This window comes from Plecotus auritus (assembly GCF_963455305.1).
Source record: "Plecotus auritus genome assembly, chromosome: 6".
Classification (NCBI taxonomy): domain Eukaryota; kingdom Metazoa; phylum Chordata; class Mammalia; order Chiroptera; family Vespertilionidae; genus Plecotus; species Plecotus auritus.
The window spans coordinates 83,794,269-83,817,858 of record NC_137773.1 but is presented as its reverse complement, the minus strand read 5'-3'; the positions used below and the strand labels follow the sequence as shown (position 1 = coordinate 83,817,858).

Sequence of the window (23,590 nt, the reverse complement as noted above, 5' to 3'; positions counted from 1 at the left end):
ATCGAACCAGCAGCCACCTGGTGTTCTGGACGACATCCAACCAACTGACCCACACCGGCCAGGGTTCATCATTTACTTTTATATGGTCCCTGGACTGAGGTGGTTTTTACATTTTTAAATGGTTTAAAAAAATCAAAAGAATTATATGAATTGTGACACATAGAGATTAGAGTTCTTTTAGTTTCCAGAAATAAAGTTTTATTGGCACAAAGCCAAGTGCATTTGTTCACCTGTTGCCTGTGGTGGCTTTCATGCTACCACATACGAGACCATGTGGTTCTAAAAGCTGAAAATATTGATTCTCTGGCTCTTTTGAGAAAACGCCCGTTGATGCCTCTGGTCCAGCATACTGAGGCCCAGCGGTTTCAGTGTTTCATTCTCACAGTAATATTTCTCTCTCCCTCTCCCTTCCTCTTACTCTCAAATCAATAAAAGCTTGTCCTCCGGTGACGATTTAAAAAAATGAGTCTGGTATTTGATGAACTGTGGCATCTCAGTTCAAAAATAGATCACTTTTTAAAATGTCAGTTATGCCTATTATAATGTTACTTAAAGACATACAAACATAAAACTGTATACCAGTAAATGTCTTGTGCTCATAGCTTTTATACCATAAACTGAAAAACAAACTAGTAACTCAGTAAAGCACCAGCCACCCAAAGGCATATGTAGACAGATAACCTTGGCGTCAAGTAATAGGTGTTTTTTCAACAGTGTTCCAAGGCACAGTTTGCCAGGTAGACCATCCATCCCTGAGTGAGGTTTGAAAACCAGCTGAAGACTGTTATAGTGAAGACAAGCTTTTCCTTTAGCTGGAGCCCAGGAGGGTCTTGTTCAACACCAGCTGAACTTCGAATTGCCTCTCTCTCTCTCTCTCAAGAGAGAGAGAGGTGGGGAGAGATAGACAGATAAAGGAGGGAGGGAGAGAGACAGTGAGAGAGGGAAAAGAGAGGAGTCAAACTATTTTTAAACAATAAAAAATGGTAGAGAGAGAGATAGAAACATTGACATTGATCAGCTGCCTCTTGCACGTCCCCTACTGGGTATTGAGCCTGCAACCCAGGCATGTGCCCTGACCAGGAATTGAACCAGTGACCTCTTGGTGCAAGGGCTGATGCTCAACCACTGAGCCTCACTGGTCCGGCGAAACGCCTTTCTCTTTAGTGAGAACTGACAGCTCACCAGTTCTTCCTGTGGGCTGAGTTTTAAATATTTGCAGCAGGGCAAGAAATGGAAGATTTTTTTTTCTTCACATTGTTACTTAATGAAATGTAGAGTTGCTTTTGACTTGAACTTTGGATGGTCGATAGACAGCCGGGCGTGATGGGAGGAAATGGGGCTGGTTGGGGTTTGTGGATGGGCTGGGCATTTTTTTTTAAAAATATATTTTATTGATTTTTTTACAGAGGAAGGGAGAGGGATAGAGAGTTAGAAACATCAATGAGAGAGAAACATCGATCAGCTGCTTCCTGCACACCCCCTACTGGGGATGTGCCCGCAACCAAGGTATATGTCCTTGACCGGAATCGAACCCGGGACCCTTCAGTCCGCAGGCCGACACTCTATCCACTGAGCCAAACCGGCTAGGGCGGGCTGGGCATTTTTTTATTGTTTAAAAATAGTTTGGCTCCTCTCTTCCCCTCTCTCTTCCCCCCTCATTCCCTTCCTCCTCTGTCTGTCAGTCTGTTTCTCCCCATCTCTCTTCATATCTGTCTCCCTGCCTACCTCCCACCCTCTCTTTCTCTCTGTCATTGAAGTGTTCTAGGAGTCTCTCAGAGATGTGTAAAGAAAACCAAAGTGTGTCCATGGTGTCCACAGCTTCAGAGCTGTGTATGTAGGTTTGTAGCGCAGAAGGACCAGGACCCAGGTTCTGGAACCTCAGATTCCAGTCTTGGTTCTGCCTCTTGTTTCCACTGTGGGCAGTGTCCCCTCTTCTCCCCTTCCCTCTCCCCAGGATAAGATTGCATCTGTACCCATCGCTCCGCTGTGTAATGCTGAACAGCACCCCACGTGAGCGTCTCTGAGGAAGGTAGTGGACTGAGTTCCTAGACCTGTCTTTTATTTTATTAATTAGCTTTTTACTTTTGGACTCACTTGATATGTACAGAGGAGTTGCAGAGGCAGTACAGAGTTCCCGTGTACTCTCCCCATGTTAGCATCTTACGGTCCTTTCCAGGGCGCCTTTGCCACGCTGATATATTAACACGGTCCCATTACTATCAACTAAAGTCTGTACTTTATTCAGATTTTCCTCTAATGTCCCTTTGCTGGCCCAGGACTCCATCCAGGAACCCCGCCCCCCCATGTGACATTAGTCATCATGGCTCCTTAGTCCCTCTGGGCTGTGGCGCTCTCCGACATTCCTTTCGTGCCTGGACAATCATGAGGACAGGTCAGGAGTTTTGTAGAATGTCCCTGGATCTGGGTTTATTTGGTGTTTTCTCGTGATAAGACCCTAGTCATAGGTTTTGGGGAACACGGAGGTGAGGTGCTATTCTCATCACAGCCTATCAGGGGTCCTGACACCCAGATGACATCACCCTTAGGATGGCCTTCACCTCCTGGCCCAGGCAGTGTTTGGGGAGTTGGAAACTCATCATTTTATATATGTGGCCACAGACACTGCAGGGTCAGGAGAAACAGCTTCATCTAGTTTGAGACACATGGGTCCTCCCTGTGCCAAATCCACGTAAGTATGTGTGTGGGGGTGGGGTGGGGGGAGGGGCGGGCTTGGATGATCCCACCTCTGGTGACCGAAATAAACTGGACTTGAGTGTTTTAGCACGTGTTGCATAGGTACCATGTGTTAATAAAGGAAGAGCTTTATTTATTTATTTATTTATTTATTTATTTATAAATGTATTGATTTTTTACAGAGAAGAAGGGAGAGGGAGAGAGAGCCAGAAACATCAATCAGCCGCCACCTACACACCCCCCCATTGGGGATGTGCCCACAACCAAGGTACATGCCCCTGACTGGAATCGAACCTGGGACCCTTGAGTCCACAGGCCAACGCTCTATCCACTGAGCCAAACTGGTTAGGGCTAAAGGAAGAGCTTTATATCCAGGGATACGGTTGTGACTCAGGTGGCCCAAGGCTTGGAAACCATGTGACAGCAGGGGTGCCCCTGCCCTGTCTCCTGGTCTGCCGCCTCCCTCAGTGACGACCCTGGATCTCTGGCGAAAGGAGAGGGTTGCTGGAAAGCAGGCTGTCTTGTGGGCAGGTATTTGGTGTGTCCTTTTTTTTTTTTTTTTTTAATATATTTTATTGATTTTTTACAGAGAGGAAGGGAGAGGGATAGAGAGCCAGAAACATCGATGAGAGAGAAACATCGATCAGCTGCCTCCTGCACACTACCCACTGGGGATGTGCCCGCAACCAAGGTACATGCCCTTGACCGGAATCGAACCCGGGACCCTTCAGTCCTCAGGCCGACGCTCTATCCACTGAGCCAAACCGGTTTCGGCTGGTGTGTCCTTTAAAAGTGAAACTGGACAGCCAGGGGTCATCTCCCTGGAGAGGGGGCTTTGGTACACTGAATGGGACCCTTTGTTGCATGAGGCTTGTTCCTCCATGGCCTCCTTTTACTCAGCAAAAATGAAAGGATGTTGCCAGATGCTGGGTGTATGGGACTGTCTCCTGCCATGTTGCCCACTCCCTAGGGCTAGAGTCCTGGTAGTCAATGGATCACACGCCAGACATTGTCTCATTTACTTCCCATCTCCCCGCCACCCCACCCCCAATCTCTGTACTCAGGGCAACATGAACTCCCTACTCACCTCCTTGTGTCCACTTCTGCTCACTCCACTTTGTTCTGTTTTGTGGTAAATTACACGTAACATTAAATTCACCATTGTAGTCCTAGCCAGTTTGACTCAATGGATAGAGCGTTGGCCCTTGGACTGAAGGGTCCCAGGTCCGATTCTGGTCAAGAGCACATGCCTGGGTTGCGGGCTTGACCCCCAATAGGGGCCTTGCAGGAGGCAGCCAGTCAATGATTCTCTCTCATCATTGATGTGTCTGTCTCTCTCTCCCTCTCCCTTTCTCTCTGAAATCAATAAAAATATATTTAAAAAAAATAATAAAGCAGTCGGAAAGCTGAGCCGTTGTAAAACCTGCCCTGGTCGTGCAGTGAGTACATGGTGACTCCAGGTTTCTAATAAAAAACCAACCCATTCCAGTGCTCTTTCCAGCTTCCCCCATCTGTGTCCCCACCTGTAAAATGGGGAATGAATAAAACTTAGCTCTTAGTTATGTCAGGTACAATATGAGGTAATTGCTTGATCTGTGTGTGCAATTATCTGCTCCACTGGTTTTCATCAGCATTGTTATTCCAAGGTGCAACGCCCAGCACCCACATTTCTGACCTTCTACGCCATACTCTCTCCTGCAGACTCATTCCTGTAAGACCGGGGTCTCTCCCTTGGCATTGTGGACTCAGGCTGGGTCATTTTATGTGGGGCTGCCCTGGGCACTGTGGGGTGTTGAGCAGCATCCTTGGCCCCCACCCACTGCATGCTAGGAATACCCACAGTCGTGAGAACCTCGGACATCACCCAGTATCCCCTGGAGGCAGAAGCTACCCCCCTGTTGTATGCAAAGGGATCAAAGCCAAAAAAAAACCACAAAACCCACTTGGAATTTTCATGTGACGTCCCGTTGACATGTCAGAGTGAAACTCAAGCACCGCTCAGAGCTCGGACTGCTGGAACGTTTTGTCTTTAGATGATGTTCCCAAATCTTCTTCCCTAGAAAAATTCTCAGTAGCACATGTGGAAATGTAATTAGCGGCCTTTTTCCTCTGTGGTAATGACACAGATTTGGGTCTGTAATAAAGAGGAACGAGTCCCTTTAGACCTGAGGGCCAGACTGGGCAGGGTCCCCCCAGGAGAACCACCTGCTGAGAATCAGGGCAGGTTGTTCTCCATGGGGGGCTGTCCCAGGCATGTTTGGGTATCCAGCAGCATCCCTGGCCCCTACCCACTCAATATCAGGAGCACCTCCAGGTGTGACAACAACATATGTGCCCAGTGTCCCCTGGGGGCAAAATGGACCCCCTTCCCCTCATTGAAAATCCCTGTGCAAGGAATGTAAGTTTGAATGTAAGTTTTCCTTCGTGCCCTATAGGACCCTAGGAAAATGTTTTCCCTGCAGTTCTTTGCATGTCTAGACCCACACATGTATCAGTTTAGGTCATGGCTGTCCTTCAGAGCCGTCCTTGGAGAGGGGCTGTGCAGGCTGATAGTTCTGGTCTCTAACCAGCTTGGTTTGGTAAATAATGTTCACAGCTTCTTTACCTCTGAGTGACCTGGCTGGCATTTCCTGTTTTTTGTGAATAATATTGAACGTGGCCATGGCACTCTCCCTTCCACGTGGTCCCTAAGCCTCAATTCTCATAGAAGCCAGACTCCTGTTTTCTGTGATGTTTGGGGGATTTAATTAGACCCCTCTGGCGGAGAGCCCATTGTGGGTCTGTCTCCTAGAACGTGGTCTGTTTGGTTCATTTACGAACATGATCAACTGTTAGGGGGGTTGCTGTAGCTGATGGTATGTGTGAGGAATATAAAGCAGTTTGCAATCACATAGCACTTTCCATGTGTTAAAATATCACCAGTCCCCAGTGTGTAAAAATCTGGTTTGTTATCTATTCTCATCTCAACCAAGGGAGAGGCGTTAGGACAGTTCTGCTTTAAGGAGAGTAGTATGATATATATATAACGTATAGCATTGTTTTCTGAATCAGCTTTTCCTTTAGGGGATACACAACAGCACAGCTTTCAGACCCAGTAACGCAGAAAATATGCCTGGTAGTATATATGCCATTGAGTATGAAACTCTTGGGTTATGAATGTTCTCGAAAAATAGCTCTGTTTTCTTCACCACCCCCAGTCTCACATTGAGCAGGTGTTTTCTCCTTTTTCTGTCACCGTGGGAGACCTTGCACTTCCAATAGTGTTGCCATTGTGATGGCCTTCAAGCTGGGCTGCTCTGCTTTTGTATATTTCAAATGTGCACATTTGTATGTTCCTAACGTCTTTCAGATTTTTATCTTTTGAGGGTAGATTTGAATTTGCGAAATAGCCTACATTCGTCTGCTAATGCTGCATAACAAATCACTACACACAGTGGCTTGAAACAACACGGTTTATTGTCTCACACAGTATGCATGGGTCAGGAATCTGGGTCTTCCGCTTGAGGTAGCTTAGGCTGCAGTCAGATTGTCTCCTAGGCTGCGGTCTTATCTCAACTTGGGAAGGATCCACTTCCAAGCTTGCTCACATGGCTGTTGACATGGTTTAGTGTTTCATTGGCTATTGACTGGAGGCCACTCTCAGATTTTTGGCTGTTGGCAGGTGGGCCTTCCCAGCATGGAAATTGGCTTCATCACAGGAGCAAAGGAGAGAGTCTTCTAACAAGATGGGAATTACATTCTCGCATTAAGATAATCATGGAACCCTGGCTGGGTGGCTCAGTTGGTTGGAGTGTCGTCCGGACCGTGGCGGGTTTGAATCCCGGTCAGGACATTCGAAGTTGTTTCGGGTTTGATTCCTGGTTGGGGTGCATATGGGAGACAACTGATCATTGTTTCTCTCTCACATTGATGTTTCTCTCTCTCTCTCTCTCTCTCCCTCCCTCTCTCTCTCTCTCTCTCTCTCTCTCTCTCTCTCTCTCTCTCTTCCCCTTCCTCTCTTAAATCAATAAAAACATATCCTTGGGTGACAATTTAAAAAAATGTTAGCTATTTAAAAAAAAGATAATCATGGAAATGATACCCCATCACTTCAGCCATATTCCAGTAGTTAGAAGCAAGTTACAGGTATCCCCACATTCATGGAGGTGATGACACAAGGCCTGAGGACCAGGAGTGGAGGGGTCATAGGGGGACTATCTTAGTGTGCCGTCTACCTAGCCAACAGTCGGTCACTCAGTGGTAGATAAGGTGGATGGCTCAACAGGAACGGGGCCGGCTTTGGTTTAAAGGGAGATATTATTGCCAAGTCACAGGGCTGTATTTCTCAAGTATAAGATTTCTGTTCTCTCTGAAGGCAGTTTCTGAGGATGTCATGAGATGACATACTGTTTTGAAAGTTGAAAGTTGCTCAGGGTGGCTCTTTGAAGGGAAGGATGCCTGTTTAATTTTGTCATGATACACAAATTGGATTACCTTGCCTTGGATCACCTGGTGTGTCAGTGGAGAATTAGAGACCAACCTTCGTGTGTTAGGAGGGGGACTTGGGATGGGATGAGAGGGCAGGAGGCATGCGTGGAGTAGTCCTGGATTTGGAGTCCCTAGGGTATGGATTGTGTCTGGGCTATGCCACTCAGCAGCTGTGTGACTTGGACAAGTCACTTAACCTCTCTGAACCTCCATCTTCTCATCAGCTAAATGATGCTAAACTTTAGCTTGCTAGATTGTTTAAAGACTAGGGATAATTTATAGAAAGTGTAATAAATGCAGTGTGGGATCCTGGAACAGAAGAGGGTCATTAGTGGAAAAACTGAGTAAACTGTGGAGTTTAGTTAATAGCAACATTGATGTTTTAATTGTGACAAATGTATCCTGGTTCTGTAAGTTGTTGTTAACATTAGGGGAAGCTGGGTGAATGATATGCAGGAGATGTCTGTACTATCCTTGCAACTCTTCTGTAAATCTTAAATTATTGCATAGTAAAAAGTTTATTAAAAAAACACACACACACAAGAAGACTTTATTTTTCACTTTAAAAATAAGTGATAAGTAATAAAAGATAATAGCAGTGTTAAAAGATAAGAGAGCGTGGACAGGATAGAATAAAATGGAATTATCTTTCTCAACAATAGTTTATTAATGTATTTTCAAGAACCTTAAAACTATTTGATGCTCTCCAATCCCATATAGTATCTCTAAAAATAAATACTTAGGGATACATTAGTAATTAGAGATAAACATAAAGATATTCATTATTTTTTAATTTTTTTATTAATTTTTATAGAGAAAGAGGGAGGGAGAGAAATAGAGAGATAGAAACATCGATGAGAGATAAATGTCATCGATTGGCTGCCTCCTGCACACCCCCCACTGGGGATTGAGCCCACAAGCTGAGCATGTGCCCTGACAGAGGATAGAACCAGGACCTCTTGGTTTCTAAGTCAGCATTCAATCATTGAACCACATTAGCTGGGCTCAGCAGCATCTCTCTATATATAAAAGCCTAAGCAACTGCTTGACCTTTTGGCCGTTTGACCGTTTGACCATTCGACCGGTAGCTATGATGTGCATAGACCACCAGGGGGCAGACGCTCAATGCATAGGCATGGAAACATGGAACAGACTGATGAATCTCAGAAGGGAGCAGGGAGAGGGGAGAGGGGAGGGCGGGAAGAGATTAACCAAAGATCTTATATGCATACTAGAGGCTGGTGCACTGATTTGTACACCAGTGGGGTCCCTCAGGGATCCACTTCAGGGATCAGGCCGAAACTAGCAGTCCGACACCCCTGAGGGGTCCTGGATTGCAAGAGGGTGCAGGCCAGGCCGAGGGACCCCACTGGTGCATGAATCCGTATACCGGGCCTCTAGTTATTTATAAAGCAAAAATTGGGAGCAGTCCAAATAGTCAATAGTAAGGAAATGGGCTAATCAGTTATGATACACCTCAGTGTGAATATATGGGCTGCCATGAGAAACCATGTTTTCAAAGAAAGTGCAATGATATGAGAAAATCCAATGATAGAATGTTACTAATAAAAGCCTAGGTGGTCCTCATGCCATCAGACTGTGATGCCCTCAGGCCATCACAATCCATCACCAGGAGGCGGGACTCTGGGACTCAGAGCGTTGGCCCCACAGGCAGGACTCTGGGACTCGGGGCGGGGTCCCGGGTCTCCCGAGATTTCGCGCTCTGGGTCACTAGTGTTAAATAATGATAGAGGCCAAAAAAATGCCTAGTTGTTTTCCTTTCTTTTTTTAAATTTATGTTTTTTATTGATTTTAGGGAGAGAGGAAAAGAGAGAATCATCAATGTGAAAGAGAAACATCTATCAGCTGCCTCCTGCATGCCCCCTACTGGAGATTGAACCTGCAACCCTGGCATGTGCCCTGGCATGTGGTGACCTTTTGGTGCATGGGGTGAAAACCTGCTGAGCCACACTGGCCAGGGCCCTACTTGCTTTTCTTTTTTAAATATGTTTTATTTGATTTTTTTTTTTTTTAGGGAGAAAGGAAGGGAAAGCGATAGAGATATGGAAACATTGATGAGAGAGAAACATCTATTGGCTGCCTCCTGCATGCCCCCCCACTGGGGATCAAGCCAGCAATCCGGGCATGATTCCTGACAGAGAATCAAACCAGTGACCTCTTGGTTCATGGATCCATGCTCAACCACAGAGACACACCAGCGGGGCCCTAGTTGCTTTTCTTATAAAGTTACTTTCTGAGGCCTAAAGCTCAATGTTAAAAGCTTTAAGTTTGCTTTTCTAGAAAAGCTGTGGCCAGCACCCAGTAAGTTATATGTGGAGGCATTTTGTATGGTGCTTGCTTTTTGGGGTACACAGGGTCCTTCTGTGGGGTAGCAGATGAGGTGGCCTGTTCATTGACTGCATGCGACTGCACTGCTGCCTGCTGGGAAGCAGATTCCTAACACTGAGCTCCTCGTGGACTTGACCTTCACAGAGCAGACATTGGATGGTGAACATGAACATGAATTGCTCTCCTACCTGGGTCTGGTGGCTCATACACTAAATCCTGTCCACAGGCCTTGGAGCTTGACCAACCCAGCAGTTTTTTAACTTCTAAAAAATATGTCATGACTATATATTTATATTTATTTGATGGTCACTTTTTAAAATAATATATATTTATTTATTTTTACAGAGAGGGAGGGAGAGGGATATAGAGTTAGAAACAATGATGAGAGAGAAGCTTCAATCAGTTGCCTCCTGCATGACCCCTACTGGGGATCGAGCCCACAACCCAGGTACATGCCCTTGGCCGGAATTGAACCTGGGACCCTTCAGTTTACAGGCCAATGCTCTATCCACTGAGCCAAACCGGTTAAGGCTGATGGTCACTTTTGAGAACAAGGCCATTGAATTTGGAAGACCAATTAAGACTTTTTAACAGCAAATTATAAGGAAATTATGAACATCCTGCAGTGTGTTATGGCAATACAGTTTATAATTTGCAAACTTTTCTTTAAAATATATTTATCTTGGAGAAGTTTTGGATTTATAGGAAAGTTACAAAGATAGTACAGAGCTCCCATCTACCCCACACCCAGTTTCCCCCATTATTAACATTAGTGTGGTACATAGGTCATATTAATGAGCCAATATCAATGCATTGTGATGAACTTAAAAAAAAAAGCCCACACTTTATTCAGATTTCACTAGCTTTTCCCTGATGTCCTCTTTTTATTGCCAACATTTAAAAATTAGGAGATTGTACAATAAAAACTCGCAGGATAATTGGAGTTGCTGATGACACGAGGCCACCTCCTGCGTGGTGGCAGAGCTGGCCCTGGAGCAGTGTTCCTTTCCAATGAGCCAGGTGTAGTCTCTCCAGGGCCCCACACTGCTGTCATCTGCCTGCCCTGGGGCCCACCTCAAACTCATGATCCCGGAACGGGCACCAGAGCTCAGCACTCACCTCCTCGGCCCTCAAGGGGGAGAATTCCTGTGCAGAGCTCATTCCAAGCTGCAAATCAGAAAAACATGTTGGAATGCAGGTGAGCACAAGTCACCTGGGAGCATTTTATGGTTAGTGTGAAGGACATGGGTGGCCATGTGACGCTCAGAGCCACAGGCATCTAGGGATGCTGGGAAGGGGCTGGGAAGCTGCTCAATCCCTTAAATGCCCAGGACAGCCCCACACCGAGAATGACCTGGTCCCAAGGTCAGCAGTTCCTGGGGGAGAAAGCATGGACTAAGGTGACCTGCAGAGGAAAGAATATTCTGTCATTAAAAAAAAAATAATAATCAGAATTGTGTGGAACTACAAAAGACCCTGAATAGCTAAAGCAATGAAAAGAGAAATGAAGCCAGAGGTATCACACTACTTGACCTTAAATTGTACTATAGAGCTACAATAATCAAAACAGCATGGTATTGGCAGAAAAACAGACACACATGCCAATGGAACAGAATTGAGAGCACAGAAATAAGACTACATATATGTGGGCAAATAACTTTTGACAAAGGAACCAAAAACACACAATAAAGAAAAGAAAGGTGCTCGCTTCGGCAGCACATATACTAAAATTGGAACGATACAGAGAAGATTAGCATGGCCCCTGCACAGGAATGACACGCAAATTCGTGAAGCGGTCCATATTAAAAAAAGAAAAGAAAAAAGAAAAAGTCTCTTCAATTAATGGTGGTGGGAGAATTGGAAAGCCACATGCAAATGAATAAAACTAGATTGCAGTTTGCCCTCATGTACAAAAATTAATTCAAAATGATCAAAGACCTAAATATAATATCGGAAACAATAAATTACATAGAAGAAAACATAGGTACTAAACTTATGGACCTTATTTTAGTGAACATTTTATGACTTTGAACCCAAAGGCAAGGAAAGTAAAGGCAAAAATAAATGACTGGGACTATATCAAACTAAAAACGCTTCTGCACAGCAAAAGAAACCATCAACAAAACAAAAGGCACCCAACTGAATAAGAAATTATATTTGCAAGTAATAGGTCCGACAAGGGGTTAATATAAAGAAAATAAAGTATTCATACAACTCAACACCAAACAAACAATCCAATTGAAAAATGGGCAGAGGACCTGAACAGACACCTCTCCCCAGAAGACATACATATGGCCAACATATATGAAAAGATGTTTAACTTCACATCTTTTAGGAAAGCTGTTAGGGAAATGCAAATCAAAACTACAATGAGATATCACCTCGCACCTGTTAGTGTGTTATGGCAATACAGTTTATAATTTGTTAGAATGGCTATTATCAACAAGATAGATAATAAGTGTTGGAGAGGCTGTGGAGATATAGGGACCCTTGCTTGGCTGGCATGGCTTAGTGGTTGAGCATCATCTATGGACCAGGAGGTCACAGTTCAATTACCGGTCAGGGCACATGCCCAGGTTGTGGACTCGATCCTCAGTGGGGGCGTGCAGGAGGCAGCCGATCAATTATTCTTCTCATCATTGATGTTTCTATCTCTCCTCTCCCTTCCTCTCTGAAATCAATAATATATATATATATATATATATATATATATATATATATATATATATACTTAAAAGGATTCCTCATTCACTGCTGATAGAAATATAAGCTGGTACAGCCACTATGAAAAACAATATGAAGTTTCCTAAAAAAATTAAGAATAGAGTTACCATATGACCCAGCAATCCCTCCCCTGGGTATCTGCCCAAAAAACTCAAAAACATTTATTTGCAAAGATATATGCACCCCTATATTCATTGTAGCATTGTTCACAGTGGCCAAGACATTGAGACAACCAAAGTATCTTTCAATAGAAGACTGGATAAAGATGTGGGACATAGATACAATGAAATACTACTCCGCCATAAGAAAAGATGAAATACTGCCATTTGTGGCAACATGGATGGACCTTGAGAATATTATGCTAAGCGAAATAAGTCAGAAAAAGCTAAGAATCATATGATTTCACTCATATGTGGGCCATAAAATGGAAACGGCATAGACACAGACAACAGTATGGTGGTTACCAGAGGGAAGGGGGTTGGAGTAGTAACGGGTAAAGGGGGCCAAATACTAGTATATGGTGATGGGAGACGATTTGACTTTGGGTGGTGGGCACACAATGCAGTATATAGATTATGTATCATGGAAATGTACACTTGAAACCTATATGATCTTAACCAATGTCACCCCAATAAAATTAACTGAAAAAAAGAATATTCTGTGAGTTTCAACATCAGGACCCACAGCTGTGCCAAGGCCACTGGGCTCTGGGAAGATGAGCTGGTGCAGCAGGGCCTGGCCTGCTCAGCACGTTTTACCCTCCGGAGGCTGCAGGGCTGACCTTGCAGAGTCAGGTGAGCGTGGTTCCCAGAGCAGCAGAGCTCAGAGCAGAAGCCCCCGCTCCATCCCACGGGAGAGCGGGCCTCGCTGACAGCACTGCCCACACAGCACCGGGGCCTCAAAGGCAGATGGGATGCTGTGCTGTCAGCCCATCTGAAAGGCTGGGGTGGCCCTTCGTGGGTGGGGAAGGGCAGACCACCCAGCCTGGCTGAGTAGGGGACCCCAAGGTGAGCCTCCTTTACCAGAACCAGGGGGAACAGGCTAAGTTTGTTTCGCTCCCAGGGAGGCTGCCTGTGTTGTCTTCATTCCTTCAGTAAAATATTCACTGAGCACCCAGACTGAGTCTGAAAAGAAAACCCTGCAGGGCCTGAGGTGGTGATGTTGATCTCTCTTTATGAGGAGTCCACAAATTTCTGTCAGGGCCAGAGAGTAAATATTTTCAGCTTTGCGGGCCAGACACACCCTGTCACTGCTACTCAGTTCTGCCTTTGTAAGCATGAACGTGCCATAGACAGTATTTAAGTGAATAGGCATGGCTGTGTTTCAATAAAACTTTATGTACAAACGTACATGGTTGGCCGGATTTGGCCTCTTGTCTCTTACAGATCAGCCTGGCCCTCCTCCTTCCCAGCTTGTGCGCTGGCTGCACACTTGGCAGGCATTGGTTGAGTGCCACCAGGCGCCACGGCCTCCTGAGTGGATGCACCCCATTGTCCAGATCTGTCTGGGTGTCCCGAGGCTTCCTCCAGCAGCAAGGGTCTCAGCCACCATGGCTGGTGCAGGAACCACTCAGCCACCTGTCTTTTCTCCCCCTCCTCCTTCCTTTCATAAGAGCAAACTTCCCCGCTCATTAGCATATCCTGTTATTAGTGCCTTTCTTTCCTGGGTTATATAATGCTGTCATTATTAGATGCTGTCACAGGGACTTCATGTTCCCTCAATCATACTTTAAAGCATTCTCTAGCTTACAAAACTAATTGCCTGTTGGCGCTCCCTTCTTTGCTTTTTTTTAAAAATAAACTTTTATTTTAGAATTGCTTTAGAGTCACAGAAAAATTGGGAAGACAGTATAGAGTTCCCATACATTCCGCACCCAGTCCCCACTATTGTTAACATCATACATCACTCTGGTACATTTGTCAAACAAATAAACCAATATTGGTGCGATCTTATTAACCAACATCTATGCTTTATTCAGATTTCCATCGTTTTCCCCTAATGCCCCTTTTCTGCCCCAGGACTTTACCCAGGACCCCACATGGCGTTTCTTGTGTCTCCTCAGGCCCCTCTGGGCTGTGATGGTTTCTCAAATTTTCCATATGCAGAAACCAGTTCTTACTCTAGGGATGGGTGATAAGGGGACCTGACCTGTGGCGATTTTGCAGATGGGAAACTCCTATCTAGAATGATATGAAAATTTTGTTCAGCCAATTTAGGTATTTTGTTATTTATTTATTTTTCTTTATTTCCATCCCCTTGCACCCTCTTCTTCGGCAACCATCAGCTGGTTCTCTGTATCTATGAGACTGTTTCTATTTTGTATTTTCATTTATTTTGTTTTTTACATTCCACACGTAAGTGAAATCATGGTCTTTGTCCTTCTCTGTCTGACTTATTCCACTTTAGCATAATGTCCTCTAGGTCCATCCATGTTATTGCAAGTGGGTAAGATTTTATCTTTTTTTAAAAATATATTTTATTGATATTTTACAGAGAGGAAGGGAGAGGGATAGAGAGCTAGAATCATTGATGAGAGAGAAACATTGATCAGCCGCCTCCTGCACACCTCCCACTGGGATGTGCCCGCAACCAAGGTACATGCCCTTGACCGGAATCGAACCCGGGACCCCTCAGTCCGCAGGCCGACGCTCTATCCACTGAGCCAAACCGGTTTCGGCAAGATTTTATCTTTTTTATGGTTGAGTAATATTCCATTGTGTATGTGTATCACATCTTTTATTTATTAACATATTTTTATTGATTTCAGAGAGGAAGGGAGAGGGAGAGAGAGATAGAAACATCAATGATGAAAGAGAATCATTGATTGGCTTCCTCCTGCACACCCCCTATTGGGGTTCAAGCCCGCAACCCAGGCATATACCCTTGACCGGAATCAAACCTGGGACCCTTCAGTCCGCAGGCTGATGCTCTATCCACTGAGCCAAATCGGCTAGGGCACATCTTTTATTTTTATTATTATTTTTAAATCCTCACCCAAGGATATGTTTTTATTGATTTTTAGAGAAGCAGAGAAACATCAATGTGAGAGAGGGCACATACCGGTTGCCTCCGGTATGTGCCCTCAACAGCGATTGAACCTGAAACCTAGGTATGTGCCCTGACCAGGAATCAAACCTGCAACCTTTTGGTCTACAGGATGACTCTCCAACCAACTGAGCCATCCGGCCAGGGCTCACATCAGCTGTTGATGGACACCTATGTTGCTTTTAAGCATATCTTGGCTATTGTAAATAATGCTGCAGTGAACATAGGGGTTCATATATCTTTTTGAAGTAATGTTTTTTCTTTGGGTAAATATCCAGAAATATACTTGGTAGATGTGTGTCAGCTCTAATTTTAGTTGTCTGAGGAACCTTCATGCTGTTTCCCATAGTGGCTGCACCAATTGGCAATCCCACCAACAGTGCATGAGGTTCCCTTTTCTCCCCATCTTCACCCACCTGGCTGTTGGTTGATTTAGTGGTGACAAATTTAGATATTTTGGATGCCCTTTGTAGTTAGAGTTTTCTAGATGGTTGATAGAGATGAGGTATTTACTGACAAAGACAGGCGACGGATTTTTCAAGGGGATGGGGAAGCAACAGCTCTCTTTATACTATATGTATTTATATATATTTTATTGATTTCAGAGAGGAAGGGAGAGAGATAGAAACATCAATGATGAGAGAGAATTATTAGTTGGCTTCCTCCTGCATACCCCCTACTGGGGACTGAGTCTGAAATGGGCATGTCCCCTGACCAGGAATTGAACTGTGACCTGTGACCTTCTGGTTCATAGGTCAATGCTCAACCACTGATCCCTATGACCTGGGATCTAATTTCAGGATGAGAGAGTGGAATGTCTGTCTGCACAGGTCCTGGATATGAGCATTTGTGGCTAAAATATTGCCATTTTTTATAGATCGCAAACTTCAGCCCACTAGGAGCTGAATCCAGGCTACCTAGTTTTGTAAATAAAGTTTTATTGGCACATGGCCACACCCATTTGTCTACGACAGCCCTGTTGAATTGTAGGGACAGGACTGTGTAACTTGCACAGCCAAAAATATTTACTGGCTGGCCCTTCATTGAAACACATTGCTGGGCCTCGATCTTGTGAATAAAGCAGGTCATGGAAGTTCTAATACAATAAAGAAGTTCTACTATAAAAGTTAATATATAATATATGACAAAGTCCTAACAATAAAACAATGATGTGCTATTAACAGTATCTCAGGCACTGATTTAAGCATTTTGTAGATTTTCCTTTAAATCCAGAAAACAAACTTGTGTGGGAGGTGCTGCCACCCTCTCCATGCTACAGATTTGGAAACTGAGGGATGGAGGAGGGAGGAATCGTGAAGATGGGACAGACAGTACACCACCGTGCTCCCTTTCAGGTACAAGAATATATGTCCGCACCCAGCCCCTCCTTGGGATTCAGTGTAGCTGTTTTAATTGGGAATGAAGAGAGAGATCTGTTTTCCTTCATATTTTCTTTTTTTATTGTCCAAAATTGTTCCTCTTCCCAATTAGTCACCTGTCCCTTCACAGTCTCAGATGGTGGGGGATACTGCCTAGCATGGTGAGGTAATCTTGTCCCCAGGGACCTGGGTGATATCTGGGGACATCTGTAGTTGTCACATGGGGTGCCCCTGGCATGGAGTGGACGGGGGTTAGGGATGCTGCTCAATACCCCACAGTGCTCAGAATGGGCTCCAAGAGAATGACCCGGCCCCAGTGTCAGCAATGCCAAGGGGAGAGATCCTGCATTAATTATTTGGGAAAAAATTGAGGCCAATCCCTGCTCATAGACGACACCAGAACAAATCCCAATGGTCAGACCATGTAAACCAGAGGAACAACCTCCCCAAACCCCCCATATTACTAGAGGAGAGTCAGGCCAGCCTATAAGGCACCAAGAGCATTGTCCTACTCGGCCTCCAGAGACCTTTAACCCCTGGGGTCAAGATCACTGTGCCCATTTTCCCTGTCTGAGTCCTGGCCAAGCCCGCAATCAGCCTAGTGGTGTTGGAGCAGGGTGTCACTGCCCTGGCCCCCAGGTGCCTTCCCTAGTCCCCAGGCTCTCCTCCCCCTTCATCTGCAGTCAGAGCTAGTCAGGGTGACATATTTAGATGGTTACTGTGGTGATGAGTGAAGGCTGAGGTAATAGCTGCAGTGAGTGCATAAAAGCCAGCGCTGTTTCCATATCCAGCTCCAGCGAGATGAGGCACTCCTGCCACGTGCGGGTGGGATGGCAGTGTGGGAAGGGAGGGGTTCATATGTCCTAGTTCACCCACTCAGATCTCAGAGGCAGGATCTGCAACCTGGGTGGGGGAGAGCTGCCTGTTGCTGGGTCCCTGGCAGTCCCTGTCATGAAGGGCCTGCTTAGAGCAAGGGTTCTCATCCAGGGTGCTCTTGCCTCCAGAGGACACTAGGGCATGTTTGGGGACATCTGTGGTTGTCAGGACTAGGGATCAAGTGGGTGGGGATTCAGGTATGCTGTTCAGTACACCCCAGTGCCTGAAGACCCCCCGCCACATACACACACACACACATAGAGTGCCTGGTCCCCATGGCTGCAGTGCCACGGGGAAGAACCTTACTTTAGGGGAAAGGTGATAGAGGCCATGGATTTATTCAGTTTCAGTAACTTGGTGCTGGCATTGAAGTCTTGATAATTTGTGAAATCCCAAAGGCTTCACTTTCTTGCCCTAGTTGTTCTACAACTCTCCTCTCATTGAGTTTACCAGTCCCACTGGGCTCTGTGTCTCTCCAGGTTATTAGGGCAGTAGAGGTTGAGAAAACAGAAAAATGAAAATGACATTGCTATTCAGTGCTTGACATTAGAAAAATGGAATCGCTGACTAAATGTCTACATGGAGATGCCAGGTGAATCAGTGCAGATGTTGATGTATCAGTTGTCTATTGCTATGTAACAAATGCCCCAAAACTTTTATTACCCCACAGCTTCTATGGGTCAGGAGTTTGGAAGCAGCTTAACTGGGAGGCTTGGGCTCAGAGACTCTAGGGAGGTTTCAGAACACGTGTCAGCAACTCCTGCCTTGTCTGAAGGCTCACCTGGGGCTGGAGGAGCCACTTCAGGGTGGCTTCCTGATGCAGTTGTTGCTGGGAGGTCTCATCTCCTCTCCACACGGACCCCTCCACAGCACTGCTTGACCATCCTCACAATGTGGTAGCTGGTTTCCCCAGAGAGAGTGAGGAGGAAGTCACGACTTGGTCGCAGAAGTGATGTGCTATCTCTTCTGCCACATGCAAATGTCACACAGACCAACTGTGATACAGTGTGGGATGAGGCCACACAAGAGCATGAATACCAGGAGATGGGTCATAGGAGACTGGCAAGGAACTAGCTCTGAAAATAGTCAAATGTGACATTAGTTTATTTGTCAAATGTTCCTAAAGAAAGAAAAGCATACCACCTGCCATCGCCAAGAAATGCTATGTGAAGCGATGGATTTAGTGATTTCACCAAGAAATGGCAGTTGTTGGTATTTTGAGTGCAGGCCATTCCCAGGGCATCCTGGATAGAATTGCAGTTTCTGGAACCATCTTTGGGATGCCTTTTGTCCACCTAGCTGTTTTTTATTCTTCTCAAAGTTTGGAGGACAGTCACGGGGTGGGTGGATGAGAGATATGTGTCCAGTGTCTCCTTTCCACGTGGTGTTGGGGCACAAGGAGGAAGAGGGGCCTCGCGAGAGCTTCACGCCAGGAGGTGAGAGGAATTGAATCTCCCTAACTAGGAATGGCAGGAGGAACAGGTTGAGCCTCAGGCTGGATTGCACAGAGCCTCATCAGTAAGGGGAGAGTGAAGAGGTTGTCTCCTGCTCTGCACCTTACAGAAGGCAGCTCCTCACTGCCCAGCAGATGCTTTCCATTGGCCAAATGGGACTGGGCAGTCATCCACAGGAGGGTGTGTGGGATGATTCTACTGGGGCTTTTCTCTGATATGCCCCTGGGGCCCCCGTGGTTCCTGGAACTGACATGGCTCTGGTGTCAGTCCAGGCCTGAGTGGTTAGGAGATTTTGATCCTCCCATACTATATTGTTATGACACGGGCAGGGGCTTGGAGGAAAAGGGAGGATATCCATTTGGCCAGGACTGACCTAGCTTCTCTCTAGCTCTTTCTCATCACAGCTGTTGAAGAAATCAGCTGGTAAAATGTGAGTGCTTAGCAATCATCTGGCCTAAGATGGGCTCCCTCCCTCTTTCCTCTTAGTTCTTGATGTAACTCCTAATTTATCTGTTCAAGGCCCTCTTTTAATAAACTACTTTTTATTTCTTTATTTTGTTAATCCTCACCCGAGGATATTTTTTCCCTATTGATTTTTTTAGAGAGAGTGAAAGTAAAGGGGAGAGACAGAGAGAAAAACATCAATGTGAGAGAGACACATTGATTGGTTGCAGGGATCGAGCCTGCAACCAAGGTACATTCCCTTGACTGGAATCAAGCCCAGGACCCTTAGGTCCACAGGCCAACGTGGTATCCACTAAGCCAAACCAACTAGGGCAAATAGACTACTTTTTAAAGTAGTTTTAGGTTTATAGAAAAGTTGAACAGATATTAACAGAGAGTCCCATATTTCCACACTCCTCCTGCGCGAGCGCGCGCGCGCACACACACACACACACACACACACACGCACGCACACATTTCCCCGTTATTACCGTCTTGCATTGGCTTGTTAAAACTGATGAGCCAATGTTGATGTATATGTGCAATTATATATGTTGATATATATTACAAGTGCAATTATAATTTTGAAGACCATTACTTAGCAATTATTGTGACCCTGCTTCATGTTTGGGACCTTCCACCAGAGGGTTCCAGCACATGAAAGCCACCATCGTTGTGTTTGCAATGTTATTCTCTGCTCAGAAAACTAGGATTTCTCTTTTGGTAGCACAGGAAGCCCTCTGGAATCTGACTCCAGTTCATGGATCATCAAACTCTTTCTGTAAAGGCCAGAGTGTAAATATTTGTCTCTGCAGGCTGAATGCTCTTTGTCACTACTACTCAACTCTTCTATTGTGTAAAAAGAACATGTAAATGATGAGGGAAGGCTTTATGCCAATAAAACTTTATTTACAAAAGCAAGCAGTGGCCCGGATTTGGCCCACAACCAGAGCTAGCCCCCCACCCCTGCCGCTTTAGTTCATCCTCTTACCTTTATCTAACATTTGTTATCTGCTGGGCCCAGAATTGGGAAATAATTAGGAATTCATGCCTGGGGCCTCTCTGGCGTGGCTTCAAGTCCTGGCTGTGCTTGCACATACCTTGAGCAATTTTGAATGCTCAGTATGGCTCAGTGGTTGAGCGTCAACCCATGAACCAAGAGGTCCCTGGTTCAATTCCCGGTCAGGGCACATGCCCTGGTTGTGGGCTCAGTCCCCAGTAGGGGGCATGTGGGAGACAGCCGACTGATGTTGCAATCTCTATGTTCCTCTCCCTTCCTCTCTCTCTAAAATCAATAAAAACATATTTAAAAAAGAAATGAATTGTGCCTTTGCTTGCATGCTCAGTGGTTAGAGCGTCAGCCCACACACTAAAGGGTCTTGGGTTCAATTACCGGTCAAGGGCATGTACCTGTCCCATCCCCCAGAGTGTGTGCAGGAGGCAACCAATTGATATGTCTCTCTCACATCGATGTTTTTCTCTCTCTCTTTCTCTCCTCCCCTCCCTTCCACTCTAAGAATCAATGGAAAAAATACCCTCTGGTGAGGATTAACAAAGAAGTGAATTACAATAGTTATTATAACTAAATGTATATATATGTGTGTGTGTGTGTGTGTGTGTGTGTATGAAACATTTAGCACAGAGACTGGTACATATGTGTTCAGTAAGTATTGGGACTTTTAAAAAAATGTATTTTTATTGACTTCAGAGAGGAAAGGAGAGGGAGAGATAGAAACATCAATGATGCAATGATGAGAGAGAATCATTGATCGGCTTCCTCCTGCACGCCCCAGTGTTCCATATTTTTTGAGGATTCCTTTAAAAAAATCTCGCATTATGTTATTAGTTAGCTAATGCTGCATAACAAATTATCCCAAATGTAGTGGCTTAAAACAACACATTTCGTATCTCACAGGGTCTGTGGGTCAGGAATAAGGTGTTGGTTTAGCTGGGTCCTCTGCTCAGGGTCTCTCACTGGTTACAGTTAAGGTGTCAGCCAGGGCTGGGGTCTCATTAGAAAACTCAGTGGTAGAAGTTGCCAATTCCCAGCATTGTGGCTGTTGGCTGGATTCAGTTTCTCTGGTCCTTAGTTCTTCTCTGACTACTGGATGGAGGCCACATGGACTTTGCCTGTGTTGCTGATTGCTTCGTCACAGCATGCAGGCTGAGACAGCAGTTGAGTCTGTTAGCTAGGCGAAGGTCACAGTCTTGTGCAGTGTAATATCAGAAGTAATGCCCCCTCACCTTTGCCAGAGTCACTGTCCCCACCAACACTACAGGGGAGGGGATGAGACAAAGGTGTGACCACCAGTAAGTGAGGTCATGGGACCAGGCAGGCAGTAAACAGTTTATTTCTATCTTTTGTTCTGGGTTACAGGAGTGCTTCTCACAGAGCACTTTCTGTGTGTGGTGAGATTTGCATTCGTGTTCAAATTTCAGTCTTTTTCTCAACCCCCAAGTAGATGGTCTTTGCTCTTTCTCAGCGGAGAAAATGGAGCCACGGGACGTAAACACGCAGCCATGAGGTGCCATGCCAGCACTCACACGCTTCTGCCTGACCCACAGTGCCATGTGGTGCCGTCGTCTTTCCCAAACGACTCCTGCCATATAATTAGTGTGGAATGCTGCTTTTCTTCCTCAGAAGAAACCAGTGTTTATGAGCCACCCTGTAGGAAATTCTCATAACACCGACATACTGTGTGTCTGTCATACGCTGGGGCTCCTGGAGGGCCAGCACCATTGTGATATCCTCATCCGTCCCGCTGCCCCAAAGAACCAAACTCACCCTATAGAGAATACACAACTTTTAAATATGTTTTTAAATTGATTTTAGAGAGAGAGGGAGGAAGAGAGTGTGAGGGAGAGAAACATCAATGTGTGAGAGAAAAACATGGATTGGCTGCCGCCTTCCTGCGCACTCCCTACTGGGGATCAAGCCTGCAACCCTAGCATGTGCCCTTACCCCTGACTGGGAATCGAACCAGCAACCTCTTGATGCTCAACCAACTGAGCCACACTGGCCAGGGCGAGAGCACACAATTTATAGGTGTTAATATCTGACAGGAATGACAGGGACGGTGTGTCCCTTTTTTGCTGCTCCATGAGGGTGGGATCAAACCTGGGGCTCAGGTGTGCCTCAGAATCTACCCAGGGGCCCCTGGCTTCAGGATTGATGGGTTAAAGCCCATTCCATCCCACTTTGGCAGCCCACAGGCCCCCCTGCCCCCCAGTTCTCCATGAGTACCCTTTTGCCCCACCCCTTCCGCAGCCCATGAGATTAATAACAGGGTCCTGCCCCAAAAGGGATTTACCCTTCAAGATAAGACAGCAGCTCAGGAAGCTGTAGTGCAGTGTTTTTCCCTCCTCCCGACAGGGTACACTGGGCAGCATTTGGGGACATCTAAGGTCCTAATGATCTCGGGAGCCCGGGCATTAGCCGGGTGGGCCAGGAATGCTGCAGCACCCCACAGTGTCCAGGACGGCCCCAATGAGAACAGCTGCCCCAAATGTAAGCCTGAGGAGAGGGATTCTAAAGGGAGGGAGGGCAGCATTTGCATACAAGATGTTGGTTGTGCAAACCCTTTGAAAAAGTTCTGGTAGCGCTTGGCTGGCATGGCTCAGTGGTTGAGTGTTGACCTATAAACCAGAAAGTCACGGTCCCAATCAGGGCACATGCCCGGGTTGTGGGCTCGATCCCCAGTGTGGGGCATGCAGGAAGCAGCCAATCAATGATTCTCTGTCATCATTGATGTTTCTATTTCTCTCTCCCTCTCCCTTCCTCTCTGAAATCAATAAAACATATTTTTAAAAAAGTTCTGGTAGCTCTGATCTAGAGAAATAGGTTGTGATTTGCTGGCTTCCTGCCTAGATTTGACATCCTGGGTCAGTGGTGGCTGGTTCCTCAGCTCCTTACTGGTGATGGATTCTAAAGGGTCCAGAGCAATCAGATGCCTCCAGGCCTGTGTTGCTTTATCAGGGATCCCCCTAAGCCAATTTCACAGCCCTATTTTTGGCAGTTTCGGACATCCAGGTTTGGGAACTCAGGACCCGGTCACCTGTGCCCCTGCCCACCACCCAGTGCTTGGACACACTAGCTGACAATCTGACAAATCTATTGAATCCTTTCTGAATTATAAGGAAAACAGAAATTAATTATCA

The 23,590-nt window shown here is 45.7% G+C and overlaps 1 protein-coding gene across 1 annotated transcript in view; it reads left to right on the top strand.

Annotated features, from left to right (window-relative positions):
- Positions 1–23,590, top strand: part of GNG7 (G protein subunit gamma 7) — a 131,485-nt gene that overhangs the window by 9,150 nt on the left and 98,745 nt on the right. The window lies entirely within an intron of this gene.